This window comes from Phalacrocorax carbo, chromosome 5 (genome assembly GCF_963921805.1).
Source record: "Phalacrocorax carbo chromosome 5, bPhaCar2.1, whole genome shotgun sequence".
Classification (NCBI taxonomy): domain Eukaryota; kingdom Metazoa; phylum Chordata; class Aves; order Suliformes; family Phalacrocoracidae; genus Phalacrocorax; species Phalacrocorax carbo.
In genome coordinates this window covers 71250692-71256346 of record NC_087517.1, presented here as the reverse complement: position 1 = coordinate 71256346, position 5655 = coordinate 71250692, and the positions used below count along the sequence as shown (strand labels likewise).

General features: G+C 56.5%; 1 long non-coding RNA gene across 1 annotated transcript; it reads right to left on the bottom strand.

Moving 5' to 3' along the window:
- Positions 1-883: 883 nt before the first annotated feature.
- On the bottom strand, positions 884-4785 carry LOC135313589 (uncharacterized). Its single transcript, XR_010373185.1, has 3 exons — positions 4501-4785; positions 2993-3265; positions 884-1212 (listed from the first exon to the last, which is right to left on the bottom strand). It is a non-coding gene; the product is annotated as an uncharacterized LOC135313589 (long non-coding RNA).
- Between the last annotated feature and the right edge of the window lie 870 nt (positions 4786-5655).

Sequence of the window (5655 nt, the reverse complement as noted above, 5' to 3'; positions counted from 1 at the left end):
GTCACGTTAAGAAACAGCAACTTCTTCCCAGCAAAACGGGCTGCTCAAAGCCCAGGCGACCGCACCGTGCCCTGGGCGGCTCGCCAGTATGGCCTCTCTGCAGCACCAACAAGTTTTTTTGGCATTTGTTGCTTAAATTTGTCCAAATAATGTTTTTTGTGACCCACTTAACCTCAGAGGCAAGCAAACGAGGGCCGAGTCTGCTCCAGCGCCTCCAAAACCTGCAGCATCTCGTCTCTGACACCAGAAATCATTGTCACGGGGCAAAAAAACCCCAGTGTGTGGAAAGGGACTGATAATTACCCATTTGACTCAGCCCTGTTTAGATTTTCAATATCCCTCCATGTGTCAGGAACAATAAATAGGCTGCAAACTACATGCTTTGCCCCAGGAAATTTGTTTAAGGGGGGAGGTTGGAGACTGGCGGCAGATGGATGCTGGAACAGGAAAGATGATGGGTCTGAGCTGAAAGAGAGAGGCTCCGGGTGGAACTACGGAGGAACTTGTCCTTGAGAGGACAGTCAGGTGTCAGAGGGGGTGGCCCGGAGAAGGGGTGCCATCTGCGTGGAGCCCAGGCGCCCTTTCAGACGAAGCCCGCAAGCGACGGCAAACCTCGTTGACCTCTCAGACGTATCTCTTTTGGGGGAAAGGACCGGCTTTGGGTGAGGAAATAAATGCATCCCTTCCCCTCTTGCATCCCGCGAGCGTTCAGGAGATCAGCCGGGCCGGTCGCAGTAGGTACCTGCCACGCACCAGCCGGGAGGTCCTCGCGTGGGCGGCGAAGGCTGGCTGAGGGCTCGCCGCGCTCCTCCTGCGCCCTGCGGGTCTCTGCATGCTTTGCAGACACGGGTTACCTCCCCGCCGCCCCACGCTGCTGACTGATCGGCACCGGCGAGGCCGGGGGCGCGCCTGCTGGGACAAACCCCGAGGTTTCAGCCGCGGTAGGTGCGTTGCAGGTATTATTTGGGGCGACAGGGAGGGCTGCACTTGAAGTGAGGAAGAAACCCAGCACCAGATGGCAGCCAGAGCTGGGTATGCGCCGTGCAGATCCCCGTCTCCACCGCAACGATCTGCACAGCCGGACCTGGAGGACGGAGCAAGCCCAGTCCCCGGTCACCTCCGCGAAGAGCCGCGTCGCTGTCGCCACCGGGTCAGAGACAAAGAGCTGCCCTGGGAAGAGCTGGAGGGCAAAGCTAGGTCTGGAAGGAGACGCTGCAAGCAAAGGTTGATTTTTGTGGGTTTTGTTTTTAAATGAATAAACACGTATGATTAATCTCAGCGTTCCTATAAATGCAGCGTATTTGGAAAGATGTTTCCAACGTTTTCAAGCCTTAAACGTGTCAGCATAAATGTGGTTTTGAAAACGAGCGCTGAGAAGGAGAAAATTAGGGAGGAAACTCAGGATCGGGGTAAAGGGAAACAGAAAAGAATAAGCAAATTCCATCCCTCATGAAAAATGAATTATTATAAAACATGCGCCATTGTTAATTAGACCAACTAATGCTCGAGCAAGAATTCCAGTCTGACATCTGTCCCAACAGGATTAATTTAAAATAAACATCAAGAAGAATAAAAGAAATAAGTAAATCTGCCTCCTCTCCCTTCCTTACCGCGGAGGAATGAGCCTTTCTGCAGAACAGCACTGGAAAGTGTTTTTTCCCCCCCCATCTATAAATAACGTTGCATTCTTACCAGATTTTAGAAGAAAACTAATCAGGAATCTGAGCCAGGTGTTGCCATTATCACGCCAGATGAATAAGGACTGCAGTTTTGACCCTTTAACAACGAAATCCTTCCCCCCCAGGGTTATCACACCGTTATACCCGTACCTCCCCAGCAGGGACCGTGCCCGGCGGGGACGCCTCGCACAGGACAGCCGGGGCCGAGCCAGCTCCCAGCGCGGCCCCGACCTGCCCCACGAGCCGCTTTGGGATGCGGTAATCCTCAGCCCCGCCATGGCTAGGACCTCACGGTAGCGGAGAAGTGGCTTATTCTCAAGCCAGGCCCACGATCATCCTCCTTAGACCACAAGTTCTAACGAAACCCCTTGCAAGGGGGGGGGGAAGTTAAATTACAGGTAAACTTTCTCAAATATTAGGAAAAACCTGATCATTTGGGAGCAAGCCGCCTCTTCCTGCAGCTGGATGAAGTCCCTAGAAGGAGGGTCAGCGTACAGGCGTGCCCCGCTGCTTTCCTGGGCCCCGGTTTCCCGACCCATGCGTGTCTGTGGGGCTGCTGTCGCGGGGCGTTAAAGCGACCCCCGGCGTTGCCGAGACAGGGAGATCCCTCTGGGAAAGCCTCGCGGGGAGGCGAGAACAAAACCTGACCATGCTCGTTTGCATGCATGAAAAGCAGCTAATACAGTAAAATAAATGGCACTAATATGCCATATAATTCCCTTTTTATAGACGGTAATTATACAACGTGGTATGAGTTCACCCTACTTCTTCGTTGCACTTCGGCTGCGATACAGAAGGGGGCTGCGCTTGGTAACGGAGAAGCATCCCCCAGCCAGGTCGGGGAACGTTTAATTGCCAAATCACCCTCGCTCTGAGCGGGCTGGAGTCCCCTCCGTGAGAAACCGATGTCCTCCGCCCCGCCGACAGCAGGGGAGGGCTGGGGGGGGAGGGCCATGCGTGTGCGCGTGAGGAAAAAGAGGCCGTAAGTAAAGGCAAGGGGACACGTGAGAGTGCGAACCGCAGCGCCGCAACCTGCTCGCGGCTGCTCTTGCTGACCAGCACGAGGTTGCAAAGGGCCCCGTGCTCTGCTTTTTGAAGCAGGGTTCAGGGACTGCCAAAAAGACGTCTAGTGCTTCTAACGGAGGGGAGGCCGTAGCCGGCTTTGTGCGGTCCGATCTTTGCATATTAAAGAAGGAATAAAAATTCAAGGCACTGGGGAAAACCCAGAGGATTTGCTCCTGTGCCCTGAGCCGCGGCGTTAAGGGGTAGGGAGACTTCACCTTCTGGAGGGGAAGGGAGGAAGGTTTTCTTACCAGCTCTTCCCAGAGCACTCGGTGCTTCCAAACCCACAACATTCCCGGCGCATGAAGCAGTAACGCTCTGGGAAGAGTCACACACCACTTCCTCGCAGGAAATCCTGCTGAGTGTCTGTGACCTCTTCATTTATCAAGTGCTAAACGCTGCCAGGTGCCGCCGTCCCCATCCCGGCTTTCCCGCGGGCTTCTCCACGCAGGTGCCTGCCCTCGTCCTGGCAGAGTCACCGGCTCTTTGCGCTAGCAGCGGGGTGGGAGTAACAGCGGGCACGGCTGTGAAAAAGAGCTGGATTAGTGACGAAACTCAGAGTAACAAAGAAAACTCCTCCTAACAAACCGGCCGGTGTTTAACAGGTGTTTGCACAGGGGTTAATTTCGGCTTTGCTCTGCCAACCTGCCGCGAAGGCTGCGCGGAAAAGCGCGGCATCACCCGCGCCGGGGTTTGTGACGCGCGCCTGACACCTGAAAGACCGAATTAATTTTACTCGAGAGCCGGCCGGGACCCAGATAACAGCCATTTCACCCTGGCGTTCCTGGCTTACCCACGTCCTGTACGCTCACGCCTCCCCCGTCGGGGAAACGCAAACCAACAAACGGAGAACACGAAGGCAATCGCCCCCCGCTTGGCGCCCGGAGGCGTTTTGGTGGGAGCGCGCCGTGTCCTCAGCGCTACGCCGGGACGCAGGGAGGTGCCGGCAGCCCTGCGCCGGGGGAGGCCGTCGCGCGGGGGTTTGCAGGGACCCCGGGGCGGGCACAGCCTGGGACGGCGGCCGGCCGGCCACTGCGTGCAAAGCATCGGCTCCTTCGCTTCCTCGCCTCATCCTAAACCTCCAGTCTCGCACAACTAGCAGAAGACGAGGTTTGCAGGGACGCAGGCACCAGCTGCCTCGGAAACCAGGCGCTCCCAACGCTGTTTTGCCCAGCTTTTCCTCAATATCCTTTTGAAAATACCTCTCCATTAGAACAGTCTGTTTGTTTTCTAACACACATATTTCAGCGCTCCCACTGCTGTGGAGGGAGGAAGAATATTCATTGAGATGCAGGATTTTTTCCCCAGCATTGTTAAATCGGTTTGTTTTTAAGAATTATTGGGCGGTCGAACCCGCTCCGACTCCAGCTTGTTTTTGCAGAACGCTCTGGAGAGGTTTATTGAGATATTACAATTAAATACGAAGCCACAGAATAAATGGCGCTTCCATTCAGCGTATCTTGTAAATCCAGTTTAAATTGTTTCCTTTATTAAATATCCTTTCCTCTTAAAAATGGATTAACTGCTCTCACTGGAGCCTCTGACGGAAAAGCCATCTCATCTCTATAGCAACAAGTCACACAAACCACCCCTCGCTTCCACAGAGATGCTTGGCTTCGGAGGAGCCGGTGCATCGTCCCATTTCCAACATCGCCATCAGGGCGCTTCCCGTTATCCATCACCTCCCTGGCGCCGGTACCGAGGGCAGCACCACGACCTCGCGTCGCGCCGGGGTTTCCTTTGCAAAGGCAATGCTAACCTTATTTCTCCTCCGTTCCCCCGATTCTGGGCTCGTTGCTTTCCTTTTTCTCGACAACCGCCCTCAATGTTTCCACGCTGCCCAGCAGCCGCGCGTGCCGGCGAGCGCCGGGGCGGCCCGCGAACGTGCCGTTGCCGGTGGCCGTCCCCAAAGCTTCGCACAAGGGGCCCCGCGGAGCTCCCGACCCGCGTTTCAGGCTGGCGTTGGGAAGAACATACCTTCGACCCTGCGGCTAAAACACCCTCGTGGCGTCACAGGCAGAGTTCAGGTGTAACGGGCTGGTTTAGCTGAGCTTTGGGGTTTGCAGGAGGCTGGAGCAGCGCAGTCCCAGCCGCTGCCCGCCACAGCGGGGTGGGAATTCCCCTTCTGCTGATGGCTTTTACCGCAGGAGGCGGCCTCCAGGAACACACACCTTGACGTGTCAGGAGAAACGGTGCTGGGCAGGGTGACCTGCAGCTTTCTGCTGCTCCCAGGCCCCGAGGCTGCGGCAGGGAATCGTTTCAGCCTCCGGTCCCGGCAGCGCAGGCCCAGGGATGCAGCAACCGGCAGAAGCAGCAGCCAGAGACGAACATTAACAGCTTAACCTCGTTTTTATTCAGCTTCAAACGAAACAGCCAGTGTGGGAGCAATACCAAAAGCGGCTTTGCGAGGCTGCGGATGCTTTGCCATCGGGTGGAGCCTGCGCCGAGCGGAGCTGGTGTCTTGCTTTCGCTGCTGGTACAGAGCTGAAGCGTTCAGGGCAGCACTTACCTCGCGGCGGCAGAGCCAACGTCAGCACGTAGGGATCAGGGAGCGTTTGCCCCGTTATCTTCCCCCAAACGCCCCAGCTCGGTGCACCGAGCCTTTTTCCCGTATCAACAGGGTGAGAAGGGCGCAGTAAAAACAGGGAATCGCCCACGCTTCAGGTCCCTGGGGACACGGGGCTGATACGGGGCGGGGGTGCGCCCCTTCTCCCTGGGTGGCACCAACCCTGCAGGGTCAGGGGCCGCTCCTGCCACCGGCGAGGCGGCAAACCCCACGCAGCCCCACGCGCTGCTGCTCTGGCACAGCTCATTTATCAGCAGCTGCTTTAAAGGGACCGGGCTGGGAGAGTGACTGAGTGCTCCGTCACGTTAATATGACAGTCCAAATTGCTCCCGTCTCTTGGCTGGGATG